Below are 23,206 nucleotides of genomic sequence, written 5' to 3' on the forward strand. Positions count from 1 at the left end.
CCTAAATAAACCCTACAATACCAAAAATACCACAAACTGAGTATTTTAGGTGTCCTGGATGCTGGAACTTAGCACATATACACATACACATACATACATAGACATTAACACACACATATAGACACACTGACACATACACACTGATAAATACACACACAAATACACACATACAAGTAATATTTTCCATATTTTTAGCCACTACTGTTTCCATACCTTTTGTATATTTCTCCATACCTCTGATCCAGTGGGATCCAGTGCTGGCTGAGATGGAGTTTGGGGCTGAAGCACGCTCTCTACTTTCTCATTGTCCTCCAGTCTTTGACTCCTGTTAGTTCTCACTCCAGAGCGGCAGTCTCAGAAACCTTGGAGGAAGTGACCTGGACTCCCTCCCTCCCAGCTCTGCCGAACAATCAGGGATCCAGTCATGCTGTTAAAGAGCACTGGTGCCCAACCAGGCCTATAGTCAGAGATGCACATCGGGCAGCCATAAGTGCAGGCGCCATCCCTTAGGCCCCCTGCAGCTTGCAGGCCCTGGTGCTGCTGCAACGGCTGCACCAGCAGTAGTTCCACTCCTGATACCCGTCTCTGCCAAATGTGTAAGGAACAGCTACTGTGGGACCCTATAAATTATAGGAAAAACATTAGACTGCAAGAAAACACCGGCAGTGATTTGTATTCACTCAAGGTCTTTAGAACTCCCCACCGGCCAATGCAGCTCCAGAGGGTCCCCACAAAACTGGTGCTCTAATGGTAGCACTGGGTCTGCAGTCTGGAACCCCAAAAAGAACAAATTGCAAATGAAATTGATTTGCAATATTGAAAAAATATGAAGACAGCTCAGATTAGGGTTTGGCTGCTCTTAAAAGCTATCCAGGGTATTTAGGACACATGACATGTATATACGACTGTAATTGAGGACTCATGCATGCATTTTGGGAAAAGAGTAGGTGACTGCAGTCAGTGGCGTCTCTAGGATTCATTTTTAGGGGGGGCACATGGTGGGCCAGGGACAAAAGTAGGGGGGCACATTTAACCCCGCCCTCGCCGCAGTTTGACCCCGCCCCTGCCGCATGTTAAGCCCCGCCCCCGACACAATGTGTTTTTTTTTAATAATCCCTGGTGGAGGATTCATTATTTTCCACCAGGGATTATTAAAAAAACAAACATTTCCCTTGATATAGTGCCATAGTTGCCAACATTTGAGAAATTGGGACATTCAGCGCTCCCTGTACAGTGCTGCTCTCTGTATAATACATGGCTGTGTGTATAATATCCTGGGACAGTCAGTGCTCCCTGTATAGTGTTGCTCTCTGTGTAATACATGGCTGTGTGTATAATATCCTGGGACAGTCGGTGCTCCCTGTATAGTGCTGCTCTCTGTAAATACAGATCTGTTTGTGTATAATATCCCAAGACAGAGAGCAGCATTATACAGGGAACAATGATTGTCCCAGGATATTATACAGACACAGACCTGTATTATACAGAGAACAGCACTATAGTATTATACAGATAGCTGAGCATATACCCCATGTCCCAATCTGTAGACTACAAGTACCTGTCAACAGCAGCTCCCAGATGCGTGTAACAGGGCTAAAGTGTGCGGCAGCTCACACAGATGATTCAGCGGTAAAGCGCACTCGCTGGCAGAGCCAAACTGGAAAGTAGCCCTGGAAAAAAATGTATGCCATTCCTACAGGTCAATATATATATATATATATATATATATATATATATATATATATATAGTACAGTGAGCACACAAGCTCACTGACATGCGCAAATAGGCTCACTGACAGACAAAAAACTCTGACTCGCACACAGGCTTACTACAGACAAACTCACTTGTATAAACACAAGGCTCACTACAAAGAAGTTCAGGGACACACACATGCTCAATAAATAGAAGCTCACTGACACACACAAGCAGTACCATCTTAACAGTGTTAAGGGCCCCCGGGCAAAGCAGTGCACTGGGGCCCTTCCTACACAACAACTCACAGGAATAAAAATTTTAATTATTGATAGACTGCTGAGTACATACACACAGTACACAAATACGAACACAGAGAAACTTCTGAATACACACACACAGACGTTGCTGAATGCACACAGACGTTGCTGAATGCACACAGGCTGAATTTTACACTTACACACAGACTGCTGAATCCAACACACACACAGCTGAGTCCACACACACACAGACATACACACTGCTGAGTCCATACACACACAGACTGCTGAGTCCATACACACACACACAGAGTGCTGAGTCCATACACACACAGACTGCTGAGTCCTAGATACAGACACACACAGACTGCTGAGTCCATACACACACACACACACACAGACTGCTGAGTCCATACACACATACAGATTGCTGAGTCCATACACACAGACACACACACTGCTGAGTCCATACACACACACACAGACTGCTGAGTCCACCCACACACACACACAGACTGCTGAGGTCATACACACACATAGACTGCTGAGTCCATACACACACACACAGACTGCTGAGTCCATATATACACACACAAACACACAGACTGCTGAGTCCATACACACACACAAACACACAGACTGCTGAGTCCATACACACACACACACACACACACAGACTGCTGAGTCCATATACACACAGACTGCCGAGTCCATACACACACACAGTGGGCTGAGTCCATATACACACACACACACAGAGTGCTGAGTCCATACACACACACACACACACACACAAACACAGACTGCTGAATCCATACACACACACACACACAGACTGCTGAGTCCATACACACACAGACTGCTGAGTCCTAGATACAGACACACACAGACTGCTGAGTCCATACACACACACACACACACAGACTGCTGAGTCCATACACACATACAGATTGCTGAGTCCATACACACAGGCACACACACTGCTGAGTCCATACACACACACACAGATACACACAGACTGCTGAGTCCACCCACACACACACAGACTGCTGAGTCCATACACACACACATAGACTGCTGAGTCCATACACACACAGACTGCTGAGTCCATACACACACAGACTGCTGAGTCCATACACACAGACTGCTGAGTCCATACACACACAGACTGCTGAGTCCATACACACACAGACACACAGCCATCTTCTATCCTTTCCAGCAGCAGCATGGGCTGCTGCTTAACGGCGGGGGCGGGGCTTGTGTGCGGGAGGCGGGGCTTCGTTTGGGGGCGGGCTCCCTCCGGCCACAGACAGCCCCCTGCACAGTTCTAGCTGCTCTGCCCTGCATTACCTCGGGCTGCCTGTCACAGGCTGTTACAGCTCGAGGGAATATAATTTTAACACATGGCCAGCAGGTTGCTGGCATTTGGGGGGGCACAGCATAATGTGGGGGGGGCCATGGCCCCCTCTGGCCCCCCCTAGCGACGCCACTGACTGCAGTCCCAAAACATTAATAAAACATCTACCTATGCTGCCAGTTGTAGCCACTATCGCTTCATCCAGTAACAGTTAATGAGCAGAAAGGTGAGCATATGAGCAAAAGGATTAAGCCATGTGCACTAGTGATGCCAGCAATTTATTGGAAAAACAAAACACATTTAAACGATTTGGGCAAATGGCTATTTTCTTAATGCATGAACATCACAGTGTGCGTGTGCACCATAACAAGTTCATGGTGTGTACAGTTGCTTGGCAATCCAATGTCCACAGTAATATAAGAACAAATCATGCACATTAGTATTTCAAACAGAACGCTAACATATATCACATGTAAAATAATATCTAAATATCCAATCTTTTTTTTATGATTAGATTACCTAGAAATAGACAGAACTATTACAGCTAACCGATCCTGTGACTCTTTCAAAATTGCTAAGCAGCCATATAGGAAATATGGGGCATAGATCAACAAAAAGCACATTAACAATTCTAGTAAAAATAAAATTAAACTGACAATGTATAAAGTATTGTCAGGCAAATGTGGCACAATCTCCACATTGGTAAAGATCTCTAAAGTGACCCACAGCAGAATCAGAGATATTGTGGGCAATATGAGGGCCTTTCCTGTTGGTTGTGCATCAATAAGAGACACTGGTAGATAGTGAAGAAGCATATTGGGTTTTACCTGTATGGATAAACAGCAAACATGTATAACATGAAACAGCAGCCAGCAGGGTGAAAGGTAAAAGGAAGAGAGACAAAGAGCAAGTGAAAAAACAAACAACTTGCTTCCTGTGAGTACCAACAAGTTCATATGCATGTATAAACAGTACTCTAAACTGCACAGTGCCATCTACATCATTACATCACATTCAGTTTTGTTTGTTTATAACGCCCCTTTGGCAACGGTTTGGTGAATGCATCTGCGGTCATCTCTTCTGAAGGACAATACTGAATGTCAATAACTCCTTTCTCTTCCATGTCCCTGAACAGATGATGTTTTACATCAATGTGCTTGGTTCTGGGATTTACCCTTATCAATTGCGCCAATTTTATGCATCCCTGATTGTCTTCAAGGATAGGTATTGGTTTAGACATGTCCAGTCCCATATCCAGTAGAAGTTGACAAATCAAAATTGCCTCTTGACATGCTTGTGCTATTGCTACATTTTCCGCTTCAGTTGAAGATAGCACAACAGTCACTTGTTTTTTCGACTAGACCATCTTATAGTTCCTTCTCCATGCTGGAAGATGTAACCACTTGTAGACTTGCAGTCAGTGGTGTCTTCAGCCCAATCAGCATCTACATGTTCGCCCATGTCCAGGACTTTTCCCAGCATCATCTTATACAGTTTGCGCAGCAGATTTAGTTTACTATTTAAGTTTGAACACTCATGCAGTTTTTGTAATGCAGTCCATATACCTTAGCTGTGTTTTCTTTTTTATATGAGTGAGTTGATCATCATCCACTAACAGGCTTATGACACAAAAAACTGAAGAAGGGCTGCGCCAAGAGGTAGGTATTAATAATAAAAGTAGTAATAATAGTATATACAATAGTCCTAAGACAATATAATTAATATAGTCTCACTAACTCAGTGGGACTAAAGTTCTAATAAATCACCAAAAAGATGAAATAAAAGCCAAAAACAAAGTCTTACACAGAGGTAAATGTCTTTATGGAGTGCTGGATTTTGGGTGTAGTGTCCTCAATTGCTTAAGTTGTTCAGCCTCCTTGCTCATATGTAAAACAAGAATGGAAAAGGCCAATGGTGCAATATGTACTGACAAGTGAAGATAAAATAAATGGATAAGTAAGTTCAACTCACATTTAAAAGAACTATATCCAGCTCGAGTGTGAAGAGCGTACAGCGAATGAGTTGAACTTACTTAAAGGATGAGTGATAGGAGTCCTCCAGAGGGGTGATGTCCAACAGTCAGGAGAGGAAAAAATAAAAGACAACTAATAGTGCTCTCAGTAAAATAAAAATGCAATAAACATAAGTAAAATTGTACTCACAAGTGGAGTGCAGTCAAACTGCACTATGGGATCGGTGTGGGTGATATGATCCCCACCTCAGGATATACTTGGAGTCACACGAAGATAAAAGCAGGTAAAAATAGGCCAGGCAAAAAATTCCAAATATAAAAATGTGTAATTCAAAAGATGAACCTTTTATTAAGAGAATTACACAACTAAAATAACCATAATGCGTTTTGCCACTAGGGCTTTTTCAAATGGGATAACATTTAAAACCTGAGTATATATAGGGATCTAATTGCTTACAATTATTCATTTTGTCTCTCAATATTTTATTTATGTGTAACTATGTGTCATTCATTTGAATTTTACACACTACTAATTTCTACATACCACCAGGATGTACTTCTTAACTTCTTAGATTTTTTGTTATTGGTACATAAGATCCTCCTTAATATTGATGTGTAATTTGCAAAATGTTCCCATATTTCTATTTGTCCTTCCCCTGCATCAATTATATCCAAGTAGCTGTTCTTTTGCTTTATGTGTTTAAAAAAATGTTAATAGCAGGACTACAGCCCCCGTAATGCAAAGCAAATTATTTGTGTTCTTTATGTTAAAAAACATCAATAGCAGGACTACATGTCCCAAGATGGAATTCAAATCGTTTGTGCATTTCTGTGTTTTAAATTAAAAAAAAATAATAATTTAAATAAATGAAAACAAAATTAATTATTAATCATTACTAGACATAAAAGCTTAGTTTAAAAAAAAAAAAAATTCACTAGTGTTGAAATCCGTTACACTCAGAATCCCTTCAGTATGCCCTTCTTTCATGTTTTAAATATGTATGTATATTCTTGTATCCTATTGGCTGCAGAATTCTGTGGTTTAATATTTGGTGCCAATTTTTTGCAATTAGGTCACATGTTTTATCTTCAGAGGGTTTGAGGGTTACCCTTTGTTGTGCCGCTGCCTATATTCTATTTATATTACCGCTGACCCTTCTCCCACTCTTTTTATTACTAACAGGCTTATAACTGATTTTGCTTGTCTGTTCTTTTTGTCCCATTCTTTAGGGCAAGCATGTCATGATCACGGCCCACAAAGAATATCTTTGCGGCCCAGAGAGCTGCGAGTTTGACATCCTTACTGTTAAGGCAGAGTAGGCACCTGCTCTCCCCACATTGCTGGTGCCTACTCTGCTAAAATGTACTCGGCCGGGAGGAGAGAACGCTGACAGCAGCGAGGGAGCTCAGTCTGTTTTTCCTTCTCCTCACTGCTCCTCGTGCACGCCCTCTGTAGTGATGCCAGGTGCTGGAATATTACATCATTCTGGCCCGGTATCACTAAACTGTGTGCGTGAGGGAGCAGTGAGGAGCAGGAAGGGAGATCTCCAGAGTGAAGATCCCCACTGGACCCCGGCTCCCAAAGGTAGGGAGCGAAAAAATAAAATGATTTGTTAGTGTGTGCAAGAATGTGTAAATGTGTGTGTGTCTGTCAGTGAGTGTGTGTGTGTGTGTGTCTGTCTGTCTGTCAGTGAGTGTGTGTGTGTCAGTGAGTTTGTGTGTCTATCAGTGAGTGTGTGTCTGTATATGTGTCTGTCAGTGTGTTTGTCTGTTAGTAAGTGTGTGTGTCTGTCAGTGAGTGTGTGTGTCTATCAGGGAGTGTGTGTGTGTGTCTGTCAATGAGTGTGTTTTGGTCAGTGTTGCGATTGCCGAGGATGGACAATGGAGGACCTGGTGGTGCATGGAGGCACGCAACGCCATGTCACCTTCACAGGGTTTCAAGGAGTAGCGGGAGGATCTGCTTTGGCACAGGGTGGGGACGGCGCCATTGGGGGTATACCAGAGGTTGGACTCCCGAGTCACATACTGGCAGCGGCAATGTAAGTGGAGTCTGCTTGTTGACTAATATTGTTATTTTGTTTATTTAAACAGGGGCTGTGGTTTAGTAGAGGGGGTGCTGGGATTTAGTAGAAGAGGGACTGAGATTTAGTACAGAAGGGGGGACTGGGATTTAGTATAGAGGGGAACTGGGGTTTAGTAGAGGGTAGGCTGGGGTTTTGAAGAGGGGGATGCTTGTTTTTTTTGTTATACTGTACTTTTCAAAATAAACCTACGTTTCTATGAAAATGTAAGGAGTTTAGTTTTTTCTGAGGCCCGCATCAACTTAAACCTTTAGGGTTATCAGTGGGTCTGTTTGTATTCAGTACCTGCCACAAGTTATCTTTGGATAACAGCATTTCAAGCTTAAATTTCCACACAGCTGGTGGTTGGTATTGATGAACTTTGCTATTGCAAACTTCACATCTGAACTACTTGCCATCTTTCAGTAACTTGGATGCAGCTCTTGTTTCCTCACACAGTATTTACTGGGATCATAGATGCAACACTTACTTATTTGTGGTTTTCCTTAGTGTCTGGTCCCGTAACCTGTTGGTAATGCTTTAATAAGAGACACTGGCAGATTGTGAAGAAGCATATTAGGCTTTATTTGTGTGGATAAACAGCAAACATTTATAGCATATCAGTTGCTTGAAACAGCAGCCAGCAGGGTGAAAGGTAAAAGGAAGAGAGACAAAGAGCAAGTGAAAAAACAAAGAACTTCCTTCCTGTGAGTACCAACAAGTTCATATGCATGTATAAACAGTACTCTAAACTGCACAGTGCCATCTACAGCTCAAGTGCTAAGTGTATACATATTATGCAATACATGCTGTTGTATTTCCCAACATTTTCAGTGCATGGACAGACCTTACAGAGCATGTCTGGTTACACATACTTAAGAAATTATATTTAACTAACGTGTCACAGCAAAATTAAAAACCCAACTTCCAAATGCATTTTTAATATTATATGTTTTCTTTAATTTGACTTGGTTTCTAAGCTTGTGGTGGAAACATTAATTAACCCATCCCTGTCCACAGAATTCTTGTCTAAAACAGGCAACACTGTATTTAGTGTCAGGTTGATATGGTGTTTGCCTTGGGCCACCTCAGCCCCCCGCCCCACTCTCTTCATCCCCCGAGGCTGGTAGCTGCTCAGGGTGTAGGTTGGCGGCGAGGGAGCTGAGCAGTGATGCTAAAGTCGGAATATGACATTACTCAATATGAAATCTACTCACATCACTGAGTAAGGAGATCACAGTTCAATCGCCGTATGCATTGATCGCCCGCCCAGCAGTTACTGGATGCCCACATGACTCCAGGGAAATAGAGAATCCACCCCAGCACTCCCAAAGGTAGGGAGCCTGGGTGGATTGAAATAAAATAAAAATGTGGGTGTGTAAGTGTGTGTCTGTTAATGTGTGTGTGTGTCTGTTAGTGAGTGTGTGTGTCTGTTATTGGGTGTATATGTTTGTTAGTGAGTGCGTGTGTCTGTTAGTGAGTGTATGTGTATGTCAGTGAGGGTGTGTGTCTGTCAGTTAGAGTATGTCTGTCTGTCAAAGAGAGTGTTTGTGTTTGTCAGTTAGAGTGTATATGTGTTTTTCAGTCAGTGTGTATGTGTGTCTGTCAGTGAGTGTGTATGTGTCAGTGAGTGTATGTCAGTGTATGCATCAGTGAGGGCGTGTGTCTGTCAGGCGAAGAGCGTGTTGGTTTTAAAAAGAGAAATTTAGAGGACTGGTTGGGGATGCCCGAGCTTTGTCATGTCTAGGGCAGCACAAAACCAGAATACACCACTGAATACAGGTACAATAAGATCTGTAGTTTAGTCATAAGGTTCTTAAGCAGAAAAAAGCATTTCAATATTTAAAAAAAAAAAAGCAAGACAGCTAGACAAACAGATTTGTTTTTCAAATGAGAAGCTCATTTATTATTCAGTAGATAGAGAAAAGTATCCAATTTGTATTCTTGAACTGTAGCCCAAGAACATTTTTATGGCAGATATTTCTCTCATTGATCATGTAGCAATCAACAACTTAAGTGTTAAAAGCGTGAAACTTGAAAACTGCTTATTTTTATAGCACCTTCGAGCTAGAAAGTTAAAAGCTGAAAATAATATATTAGTCTTCTTAAAAGACAATATTTAAAAATCTAGACAAAATAAACATTATCACATCTTATTATCACATTGCACAGAACAAGAAATATTGCTGACCTTGATTCATCTTTCTTTGACCTTATCTGCATTCCCACATTTTATATTCCAGGGCTCCAAAACGTGAAAGTAGCTTGCTAGAACTGTTCCTGTGTGAGACTGTTTCAATAATCTTTTATTTAAAGATATTAAATAACTCACAAACTTGAGACATACATGGAAAGAAACTGAAAGAATATATTATGGCTTGAGTAAAGCAAATTTAGAATATCAATTTTCTTTGTTGAAAGCAGATTGATTTTGTAATGTTCTTGAGAACAATAAATTTAAAAACAAGTTGCACAGTATCTACAATTTCTATCACAGCAGAAAATAAAATCCACTAAAGAGTTTCTATTAGTTCATGTGTTACCCCAAAGGGTAATTTGGGGTAACACAAGGCTAAATTTGTATATATAAATCATTTACATAATAGGAGCACATAACAAGTGTCCAAAATGGCCACCATAATGTAAAGTATCATTATATTTAACACATATTTAACAGTGTCACTTACCTGTTTCTTTAAGGGTTAATCTGCTACTAAAGGAACTGTTTTTGGATACTTAGTTGTGCATTTAGGAACATACAAATGAAGGCCATCGGGGGACGTGGCCTGACCGCTCACTATTATGGATGCGTGAGCTGTTAGCTCCTCAGAGGGACAACCTTTTCTCAGTGATTAGGATATTTTGCCAAAACCCCACACATTGGTGCCATTGGCAACCTTTACCATGATGGTTCACAGATCAGGTAAAAAACATGAACTAAAATCTAATTGCAGATATCTGCCCTAAAATCATCAGTTGGATGGGCCCAAGATAGTGGCTCTCCCGCGTACTTCTCTGACAAGAGCGATACCACCCCCATTCCACTTACATAACATGTTCTGCTATCGAAAACATTGATACAGAAGATGGTCAAAGAGCTCCAAACTTCACTTCAGGCTGAATTTGTCAAACTAGCTCAAGATGTCAGAGCTGATGTAAAGGCGATAGGAAGCCCAACTGGAAGAGAAGGCCAAAATAAATAATCAGGGCACCCTCGCAGAAGTCTATGGAAATATAGAAGCCAGACTAGTCTCACTAACAGTTAAAGCTGCCGACCACAAAGACCAAGATAGGCCCAGTAATATTCACCTGTGAGGCATCCCTGAACACATAAAGCCACCAGAGCTCCAAGCTAATGCCACAGCTCTATTCAAGGCCCTCATGCCCAGCCTTTCAATCCAAGAGTTGCGACTGGATTGTATTCGCCATCTACCATGGCCTAAATTTCTATCTATCTCCACACCTCAATACTAAAGAGAGCATCATGCAAGCCTCTAGAAATTCAGATGCCTTGCCTGAGCAGTTTGCTGGTGTTAAACTGTTCGTGTACTTATACCCCACCACGCTAATGAAGTGCAAGGAATTTGCTCCCATCACGAGAGCTTTGAGAGAGGCTGGCCAGCGTGCTTGTTAATTTAACAGAATGGAGTGGATCGATAAGCCACAACCCCAGAAGATAGAGGTAGGCTCCTTAGAGAGTGGAACTTGCCTGTTACAATGCCTAACAAACAGACATCCACCAGACCTACCATGAAATCCCCAACAAAATTATCACACAAATCGATCACAGTAGAGGTGGATAAGTAACTCTAGCTGACTACACCGCATTCGCCTACTGAATGCAGCCAAACTATACCATATCAAATGCATACTTTCAGGGTTTTTTTCTTTATAATATTTTGGTGTATAAAACCCCATATAAAATACACTCCTATGAAAAAAAAATACCACGCATGTTTGTACATGTTTATTTATCTACTGGCTTGTCACCAGTGGGGTACCTCAGGGATCTGTACTTGGACTCATTCTCTTTAATATTTTTATTAGTGATATTGCAGAAGGACTTGATGGTAAGGTATGTATTTTTGCTGATGATACTAAGATATGTAACAGGGTTGATGTTCCAGGAGGGATAAGCCAAATGGCAAATGATTTAGGTAAACTAGAAAAATGGGCAGAGTTGTGACAACTGACACTTAATGTGGATAAGTGCAAGATAATGGATGTAAAAACTCAAGGGCAGAGTACAGAATATTTGATAGAGTCAACATCTGAGGAAAGGGATTTAGGGGTGATTATTTCTGATGACTTAAGGGTAGGCAGACAATGTAATAGAGCAGCAGGAAATGCTAGCAGAATGTTTGGTTGTATAGGGAGAGGTATTAGCAGTAGAAAGAGGGAAGTGCTCATGCCATTGTACAGAACACTGGTGAGACCTCACTTGGAGTATTGTACGCAGTACTGGAGACCATATAGTCAGAAGGATATTGATACTTTAGAGAGAGTTCAGACAAGAGCTACTAAACTGGTTTATGGATTGCATGATAAAACTTACCAGGAAAGGTTAAAGGATCTTATCATGTATAGCTTGGAGGAAAGACGAGACAGGGGGGATATGATAGAATAATTTAAATACATAAAGGGAATCAACACAGTAAAGGAGGAGACCATATTTAAAAGAAGAACAACTACCACAACAAGAGGACATAGTCTTAAATTAGAGGGGCAAAGGTTTAAAAATAATATCAGGAAGTATTACTTTACTGAGAGTTTAGTGGATGCATGGAATAGCCTTCCAGCTGAAGTGGTAGAGGTTAACCCAGTAAAAGAGTTTAAGCATGCGTGGGATAGGCATATGGCTATCCTAGTTCTAAGATAAGGCCAGGGTCTAATGAAAGTATTTAGAAAATTGGGCAGACTAGATGGGCCAAATGGTTCTTATCTGCCGTCACATTCTATGTTTCTATGTACTAGTTCATGAGATTTATGCATGCAGGATAAATGACCCTGCCTTTCATACCTACTACCGGGGTACCCACATAAGAACACCTAACAGGTACCTTCTGACTGATGCTGGCTTGAACGGACCGCGAGGGTCAATATTCCCAACTCTTTAAATCCAACCACCCCAAGGCTCAATGGATCCACATAAACCTTTTAAGCACTCGGGCGTTCCCCACCTGCATGGTGTGTATAGTTCTTATTTTATCTTTTGTTCGCTATCTGACTCTTTTCTTTTCCATCTATACCAAGTGTCCACCAATTAACCAATGCCCATTTTATGCCCTAATGGTTTCCACATGCCTGTACCCATCTTCCTCTGCCGCTAAAGAGGGGCTATCCACATACCACTATCTATCTTAACTAGCGATGGATTCTTCTCCATATAGCACAAATCACTTCAGACGATATACACCATGGCAATCAACCATTCTGTTAATATGGGTTATATATCTACTTTTATGAGTAGCTATCATAACAAAACCTTGCTAACTACATCCTTATGGCTATCAATATTTTTTCTTCAAATGTGAAAGGCCTCAATTCCCCTAACAAGCGAAGGTTGGCACTGGCTGAAGCCACAAAACGTAATGCCACAATCGCTTTTTACCAAGAAACACACTTCCAACAGAGCCGACATCCCACATTTTCATCCAAACACTACCCAATAAATTATCATGCATGTTATAAAACCAAAAAATGGGGAGTATCAAACTTGATTAGTAAGTACTGGTAAAGAAGCTTGGTGATAAGCAGGGTAGATATTTGCTTTACAATGCTATATTAACGATGAACCTTTCAAGTTTTTAAATGTTAATGGTCCTCATGATAATCAAAAAACCTTCTTAGATAAAATATTGACAATGTCATCAACCTATAAATTTGGGACTGTAATCTTTGGGGATGACACCAATTTCCTCTTAAATTGCTCACTTGACATTACTGTCTTCCACAGGGATGACCTACACTACTTCATAAAATGTACCAACACTGCTACTTCTCTATGTGACACTATTTTACAAAACAGCTTTATGGATATATGAGAGTGTTACACCCCATAGAAATTGATTATATCTTCCATTCACACGTTACCAATACCTACACTAGAATAAATAGATGTTTCACAAATTCCTCACTGGTGCCCAATATCCAGTTTGCACACATAGGCCGTATAACCTTGTTGGACCATACCCCTATAACAATCACTATTAAATAAGATTTTCCCAATAAAAGCAATGGTTTGTGGAGGCTGAATGATGCTATTCTCTGTAATGCACCCAAAACATCCTCAATTAAAGAGGAGATCACCTCATACTTCACAATCAACACACCTGACTCTGATATCAACACAGTCTGGTTGGCCCACAATACAGTTTTCCGAGGACTTTTTATGAAACATTCCAGTTATGCCAAGAAACCGCCCATTATACTTAGCTGATTCGTGACTTAACTGACCTAACTCATATGAATAAACACAACCCATCACTCTCCCACTAAAATTAACAATACAAACTGCAGACTTAGAATTGGCCAATACCACCTTTATTCTAAGGCGCTTTAAACACATATTCTTTGTACATGGCAAAAAAAACAGTAGTAGTTCTGGCATCCCAGTTGAGATCCCAGACCACATCCTCAAAAATTGCCTTCCTATAACCACATGGCAAAACCCAAATCATAAACCTGCTGTCCACAGTGAATGAATACACAAAGTACTACAGTACTCTATATAACCAACTTTTACTATCAAACATTCATGGATTCTCTAACTCCCTATCTCACAGCCCTATTCAACAACTGTTTTGAAACAGGAAAAATGCCCTCAGAGAGGCTTTAAGCCCAAATCTCCACCCTACCAAAACTCAGAAAACCCCTCCTTCATGCCAACATTTTTAGGCCTATATCTCTCCTAAATTGCGATACGAAACTATATGCAAAAATCCTTGCCAATAGATTATCTAAAATACTGATTAGGATTATCCATAATGATCAATCTGGCTTTGTGAAGTCTAGACCAGAAAACCTTTAAATGTCTACCAATATGGAGTCGCACAGGCTGGGGGCCTTCTACTGGCATTAGATTCTAAAAAGGCCTTTGACTGTCTCAATTGGAAGTATATGGACAGCGTTCTCCTCAAATGTGGCTTTCCCACTGTTATGGGCTTATACAAATATTACAAGTTTTAGAATGAAAACTTGTATTTCTTAAACTGTGTACTTTGTCTTTAAGAGATTTTGCAAACTGACAAGTTGTTAGAAATGGAACATATTGTTTTTCACATAATGGTGTTCAGACTTTAGGATGCCATCTTGTCCTAGGTTAGTGTATTTCCTCAAGTCAGGGAAATTCCCACGTCATGTGTACCCTGACGTTTTAGTTTAAATATAGATAAGATGTTCCCATGTGAAATTACCAAGTTATGGCCTTGTATCTTTGCCAAGGGGCCCAGTGGTTTGAGGTATGTTGCTACACCACAAATGTGGGTTGCGGTGTGTTGCTGCAAGGTTGTACGTTATCCTCCTAATTTGTATAAGTTGAGGTTACGTATCAAGACCAATACAACATCAGTTCCGCAATGTTAATTGGTATAAGCAGAAGTGACGTATCGAGACATGTACGACATGTACAATAATTCCGGAAGTGACATTGTATATGTCTCGATACGTCACTTCTGCTTATACAAATTAGGAGGATAACGTACAGCCGTGCAGCAACATACCTCCACAACCCACATTTGTGATTAGAGGTAAAACTAATGTAACAACTAGTGTTGTCGCGAACCCGAAATTTTCGGTTCGCGAACGGCGAACGCGAACTTCCTCAAATGTTCGCGAACCGGCGAACCGCGCGAACCGCCATTGACTTCAATGGGCAGGCGAATTTTAAAACCAACAGGGACTCTTTCTGGCCACAAAAGTGATGGAAAAGTTGTTTCAAGGGGACTAACACCTGGACTGTGGCATGCCGGAGGGGGATCCATGGCAAAACTCCCATGGAAAATTACACAGTTGATGCAGAGTCTGCTTTTAATCCATAAAGGGCAGAAATCACCTAACATTGACACCTGTCCTCCATGCCCCTGATACACACTGACACAGAGCAGAATAGAGACTGTTCCCCGTCCTCAGAGACCATGATACACACTGACACAGAGCAGAATAGAGACTGTTACCCCTACATAGGGTCACTTGGCAGATATGGCGGGGTCGTGGGAGGGGGAGAGATTCCCGTTGTGCTGTGACATCACCCTTATACGCTGTGTAAAGCATACTATTTAATTTGATCAGCATGGCCACTTGAGTTTTTATAGTTTTCATGCTGCTTGTAGTTTATATATGGTTCACAAAAATCAAACAAACGATAAAGTAAACATGTAAGGATTCAGAATATTCTTTCACACCCTTACACATTGTGTGTACATACTTTTTGTCTTAAGTTTGTGGCTTTAAAGAGGTTCACGTTGTTTCTATGATGTGCATAACATGTTCTTGTAAATGTTTGTTAAATTTTTCCTGGAATTGTAATTTTTGAATCTGAATAAAGATAGTCAAATCCCTAATACACACTGACACAGAGCGGAATAGAGACTGTTCCTCCTACATAGGGTCACTTGGCAGATATGGATTGACACCTGTCCTCAGAGACCATGATACACACTGACACAGAGCAGAATAGAGACTGTTCCCCGTCCACAGAGACCATGATACACACTGACACAGAGCAGAATAGAGACTGTCCCCCCTACATAGGGTCACTTGGCAGGTATGGATTGACACCTGTCCTCAAAGCCCCTGATACACACTGACACAGAGCAGAATAGAGACTGTTCCCTGTCCACAGAGACCATGATACACACTGACACAGAGCAGAAGAGAGACTGTTCACCGTCCACAGAGACCATGATACACACTGACACAGAGCAGAATAGAGACTGTTCCCCGTCCACAGAGACCATGATACACACTGACACAGAGCAGAATAGGGACTGTTCTCCCTACATAGGGTCACTTGGCAGGTATGGATTGACACCTGTCCTCAAAGCCCCTGATACACACTGACACAGAGCAGAATAGAGACTGTTCCCTGTCCACAGAGTCCATGATACACACTGACACAGAGCAGAATAGAGACTGTTCCCCGTCCACAGAGACCATGAAACACACTGACACAGAGCAGAATAGAGACTGTTCCCCGTCCACAGAGACCATGATACACACTGACACAGAGCAGAATAGGGACTGTTCCCCCTACATAGGGTCACTTGGCAGATATGGATTGACACCTGTCCTCAAAGCCCCTGATACACACTGACACAGAGCAGAATAGAGACTGTTCCCTGTCCACAGAGACCATGATACACACTGACACAGAGCAGAATAGAGACTGTTCACCGTCCACAGAGACCATGATACACACTGACACAGAGCAGAATAGGGACTGTTCCCCCTACATAGGGTCACTTGGCAGATATGGATTGACACCTGTCCTCAAAGCCCCTGATACACACTGACACAGAGCAGAATAGAGACTGTTCCCTGTCCACAGAGACCATGATACACACTGACACAGAGCAGAATAGAGACTGTTCACCGTCCACAGAGACCATGAAACACACTGACACAGAGCAGAATAGAGACTGTTCCCCGTCCACAGAGACCATGATACACACTGACACAGAGCAGAATAGAGACTGTTCCCTGTCCACAGAGTCCATGATACACACTGACACAGAGCAGAATAGAGACTGTTCCCCGTCCACAGAGACCATGAAACACACTGACACAGAGCAGAATAGAGACTGTTCCCCGTCCACAGAGACCATGATACACACTGACACAGAGCAGAATAGGGACTGTTCCCCCTACATAGGGTCACTTGGCAGATATGGATTGACACCTGTCTTCAAAGCCCCTGATACACACTGACACAGAGCAGAATAGAGACTGTTCCCTGTCCACAGAGACCATGATACACACTGACACAGAGCAGAATAGAGACTGTTCACCGTCCACAGAGACCATGATACACACTGACACAGAGCAGAATAGAGACTGTTCCCCGTCCACAGAGACCATGATACACACTGACACAGAGCAGAATAGGGACTGTCCCCCCTACATAGGGTCACTTGGCAGGTATGGATTGACACCTGTCCTCAAAGCCCCTGATACACACTGACACAGAGCAGAAAAGAGACTGTTCCCTGTCCACAGAGACCATGATACACACTGACACAGAGCAGAATAGAGACTGTTCACCGTCCACAGAGACCATGATACACACTGACACAGAGCAGAATAGAGACTGTTCCCCGTCCACAGAGACCATGATACACACTGACACAGAGCAGAATAGGGACTGTTCTCCCTACATAGGGTCACTTGGCAGGTATGGATTGACACCTGTCCTCAAAGCCCCTGATACACACTGACACAGAGCAGAATAGAGACTGTTCCCTGTCCACAGAGTCCATGATACACACTGACACAGAGCAGAATAGAGACTGTTCCCCGTCCACAGAGACCATGAAACACACTGACACAGAGCTGAATAGAGACTGTTCCCCGTCCACAGAGACCATAATACACACTGACACAGAGCAGAATATGGACTGTTACCCCTACATAGGGTCACTTGGCAGGTATGGATTGACACCTGTCCTCAAAGCCCCTGATACACACTGACACAGAGCAGAATAGAGACTGTTCCCTGTCCACAGAGACCATGATACACACTGACACAGAGCAGAATAGAGACTGTTCACCGTCCACAGAGACCATGATACACACTGACACAGAGCAGAATAGAGACTGTTCCCCGTCCACAGAGACCATGATACACACTGACACAGAGCAGAATAGGGACTGTTCCCCTTACATAGGGTCACTTGGCAGGTATGGATTGACACCTGTCCTCAAAGCCCATGATACACACTGGGGGGAGCTACTGTCCTCCCCAACCACTGCGCGGTGGGGGGACCTACTGTCCTCCCCCCCTCGGCCCCCACCCCTGCGCGGTGGGTGGGCACCATAAATCACAATGGGGGGGGCTACTTTCCTCCCCCCCAGCCCCCATCCCTGCGCGGTGGGTGGGGGGCATAAATCACAATGGGACGGACCTACAGATAGGAGTGGAGTATTGTTCATATCAGTTTAATACCTTCCACGTCTCCTATCAGTGGACGTGTATATGGCAGCCATTTTAGGAACCGCACACCTGGGACCCGAGCAAGGTCACCTCGTTCAAGCTGCTCTGGTTCCTTGATGAGCCAGCTGCCCGTGAGTTAACATGTCCCGTGGAGAAGCACTCTGTCCTGTAAAGCCTCACCACAAAAAAAATTAAATAAATAACAGCACTCGGAGTGGTGATGTCAGGGTACCTGAGGCCTCTACCTCTAAGGGAGGTAGAGATTTGGTGGTTTGCCCGTCCAGGCGAGCTGTTTCCTTCGTTCCTCGCGGTTCATCCAGTCACTTAAACACCGGCCGCGAGGAATCCACGTCCTTTTCTAGCGGGACGCTCAATACGTGACGTCATGACGCTATCACGAGCGACCTGTCACTCAAGTGTCCGATATCCAATCGGTACTTGTCAGAGGCGTGATTACCATCCAGAGCCAGGGTATTTAAGCTTACTTCTCTCTTCAGCTCATTGCCCTGTCGTGGTTCTAGCTTGTCTAGTCACTCAGTGCTCTGGTATTCTAGTTTACTCTATTTGGTTTTGACTCGGCTTGTTGTACTACCCTGCTTCTCTGTTCTCCCTTGACCCGGCTTGTCTCTCGCTTATCTGTCTTCCCGTTCCCTCGACCTCGGCTTGTCTCTGACTATTCTCTATTACTCTCGGTACGTTAGTCCGGCCATTCTAAGGCCCGGTATACGTACCTTTCCACTCTTTGTACTCTGCGTGTTGGATCCCTGTCCCGATCCTGACAGGTGAGTTTAGTAAATGTTCATATCAGTTAAATACCTTCCGCGTCTCCTATCAGTGGACGTGTATATGGCAGCCATTTTAGGAAACGCACACCTGGGACCCGAGCAAGGTCACCTCTTTCAACAGGCGACATGATTTGGCCCTGTAAAACTATCCTGGATATTCTCTACAAGTTCTATGGATATGGCATTGATTTATGTAACAGGGAGATGGAAGAAGATGCTTGGTCGGTCCTCTTACTTGAAATTTGTGGCACTGCGCGGGCAAGCTAATGTGCCACCAGATAGGAGTGGTGAGTTTAGTATTGTTCATATCAGTTTAATACCTTCCGCGTCTCCTATCAGAGGACATGTATATGGCAGCCATTTTAGGAAACGCACACCTGGGACCCGAGCAAGGTCACCTCTTTCAACAGGCGACAAGATATGGCCCTGTAAAACTCTCCTGGATATTATGTACAATTTCTATGGATATGGCATTGATTTATGTAACAGGGAGATGGAAGAAGATGCTTGGTCGGTCCTCTTACTTGAAATTTGTGGCACTGCGCGGGCAAGCTAATGTGCCACCAGATAGGAGTGGTGAGTTTAGTATTGTTCATATCAGTTTAATACCTTCTGCGTCTCCTATCAGTGGATGTGTAAATGGCAGAGATTTTTAATTGTTGAATCACCTCCCCTTTTTAGGCCGAGGTGGGAAGATGCTTAGACCACTGGTATATTGGTGCCATCTTGGAGGATTTTTTTTGGTTTGGTTTTTGAAGCCACAGTGCTGCACCAGTGGGCCTAAAAATTAGGCATGTACACATGCCTGAAAAATTTGGTATTGTTGCAGCCGCTGCTGTAGCAGCGGCCAGAAAAATTGATGTTTGTTTCACAGGCAGAAAGTGCCCTAAAACATGGCGGCTTGAACCCTAGTTGGTGGCAGATAAGTCACGCAAGTCAAACGTCATTCAGAGCTCAAATACAGCAGCGTGTGGACCATTTTTAGCCCAAGGCAGCTCATCTCATTAGGCCTTTTTTAATTGAATGTATCGCCCAGTGTCAGTCCCTTCGGGATCCATCCCACATTCATCTTAATAAAGGTGAGGTAATCTAGACTTTTTTGACCTAGGCGACTTCTCTTCTCAGTGACAATACCTCCTGCTGCACTGAAGGTCCTTTCTGACAGGACACTTGAAGCGGGGCAGGCCAGAAGTTCTATCGCAAATTGGGATAGCTCAGGCCACAGGTCAAGCCTGCACACCCAGTAGTCAAGGGGTTCATCGCTCCTCAGAGTGTCGATATCTGCAGTTAAGGCGAGGTAGTCTGCTACCTGTCGGTCGAGTCGCTCTCTGAGGGTGGATCCCGAAGGGCTGTGGCGATGCATAGGACTTAAAAAGGTCTGCATGTCCTCCATCAACAACACGTCTTTAAAGCGTCCTGTCCTTGCCGGCGTGGTCGTGGGAGGAGGAGGAGGATGACTTCCACCTCTCCCCCTGTTAGATTTCCGTTGTGCTGTGACATCACCCTTATACGCTGTGTAAAGCATACTTTTTAATTTATTTTGCAAATGCTGCATCCTTTCCGACTTGTTGTAATTCGGTAAAATTTCCGCCACTTTCTGCTTATACCGGGGGTCTAGTAGCGTGGACACCCAGTACAGGTCGTTCTCCTTCAGCCTTTTTATACGAGGGTCCCTCAACAGGCAGGACAGCATGAAAGACCCCATTTGCACAAGGTTGGATGCCGAGCTACTCATTTCCCGTTCCTCCTCCTCACTGATGTCATTGAAGGTATGTTCTTCCCCCCCAGCCACGTACAACACCACGGGTACCAGATAGGTGACAACGAGCACCCTGGGATGCCTATTGTGTTTGGTCTTGCTCCTCCTCCTCCTCCTCCTCAAAGCTACATTCCTCCTCTGACTCCTCTTCCTCACAATCCTCTTCCAGCGTTGCCGCAGGTCCAGCAAGCGATGCTGATAAGGCTGTTTCTGGTGGTGATGATGACCACAACTCTTCCTCTTCCTCTTCACGCTCATCTACAGCCTGATCCAGCACTCTTCGCAGGGCACGCTCCAGGAAGAAAACAAATGGTATGATGTCGCTGATGGTGCCTTCGTTGCGACTGACTAGGTTTGTCACCTCTTCAAAAGGACGCATGAGCCTACAGGCATTGCGCATGAGCGTCCAGTAACGTGGCAAAAAAATTCCCAGCTCCCCAGAGGCTGTCCTAGCACCCCGGTCATACAAATATTCATTAACAGCTTTTTCTTGTTGGAGCAGGCGGTCGAACATTAGGAGTGTGGAATTCCAACGTGTAGGGCTGTCGCAAATCAAGCGCCTCACTGGCATGTTGTTTCGCCGCTGGATATCGACAAAGTGAGCCATGGCCGTGTAGGAACGCCTGAAATGGCCACACACCTTCCTGGCCTGCTTCAGGACGTCCTGTAAGCCTGTGTACTTATGCACAAAGCGTTGTACGATCAGATTACACACATGTGCCATGCACGGCACATGTGTCAACTTGCCCAACTTCAATGCCGCTATCAAATTCTTTCCGTTGTCACACACCACTTTGCCGATATCCAGTTGCTGCGGAGTCAGCCACTTTTCCACCTGTGCGTTCAGGGCGGACAGGAGTGCTTGTCCGGTGTGACTCTCTGCTTTCAAGCAAGTCAAACCCAAGACGGCGTGACACTGCCGTATCCGGGATGTGGAATAGTACCTGGGGAGCTGGGAGGGTGCCGTTGATGTGGAGCAAGACGCAGCAGCACAAGAGGACTCAGCCGAGGAGGTTATATAAGAGGATGGAGTAGGAGGAGTAGAGGAGGTGGCAGCAGGACTGCCTGCAATTCGTGGCGGTGTCACCAACTCCTCTGCAATGCCACGCATTCCTTGCTTGTCAGCCGTCAGCAGGTTTACCCAATGCGCAGTGTAGGTGATATACCTGCCCTGACCATGCTTTGCAGACCAGGTATCAGTGGTCAGATGTACCCTTGCCCCAACACTGTGTGCCAGACATGCCATGACTTCCTTTTGCACAATCGAGTACAAGTTGGGGATTGCCTTTTGTGAAAAGAAATTCCGGCCGGGTACCTTCCACTGCGGTGTCCCAATAGCTACAAATTTTTTGAACGCCTCAGACTCAACCAGATTGTATGGTAAAAGCTGGCGGGCTAATAGTTTGGACAAGCCAGCTGTCAGACGCTGGGCAAGGGGGTGACTTGGTGACATTGGCTTCTTACGCTCAAACATGTCCTTGACAGACACATGACTGTGGGCAGATGAGCGGGAACTGCTCAAGGCGGGAGACGGAGTGGCGGATGGTTGAGAGGGGGCAAGAAGGACAGCAGTGGTTGACGTGGCTGAAGATGCTAAACCAGGAGGAGGATGGCGGCTTAGAGTAGGCGTGCTGCTTGTACTCATGTGTTGATCCCATAGGCGTTTGTGATGTGAGATCATGTGCCTACGCAAAGCAGTTGTACCTAGGTGGGTGTTGGACCTCCCACGACTCAGTTTCCTTTGGCACAGGTTGCAAATGGCATCGCTGTTGTCCGAGGCAGACGCACAAAAAAAATGCCACACTGCTGAGCTCTGCAATGACGGCATTCTGGTGGTGGACACAGCATGCGTTGATTGGCGTGCTGTCGGGCTGACCCCGGGTGCCAATGCATGCTGTCTGACTGTGCCACTAGCTCCTTGCGACGACCCCCCCCTGCTTCCAAATCGTCTCCTCCTCATCTCTGTCTCCCCATCTGAACTTTCGCCCTGTTCTTCTTCTTGCCGAGCGGGCACCCACGTGACATCCATGGACGCATCGTCATCATCAACCGCTTCGCTTGTATCTGACAACTCAGAAAAGGAAGCAGCAGCGGGTACAACATCATCATCATCACACCGTACCTCCATGTGTTTAATGCTGCCTGCCTGATACATATCCCTGTTATCTACA

Source organism: Pelobates fuscus, chromosome 4 (genome assembly GCF_036172605.1).
Source record: "Pelobates fuscus isolate aPelFus1 chromosome 4, aPelFus1.pri, whole genome shotgun sequence".
NCBI classification, from domain to species: Eukaryota; Metazoa; Chordata; class Amphibia; order Anura; family Pelobatidae; genus Pelobates; species Pelobates fuscus.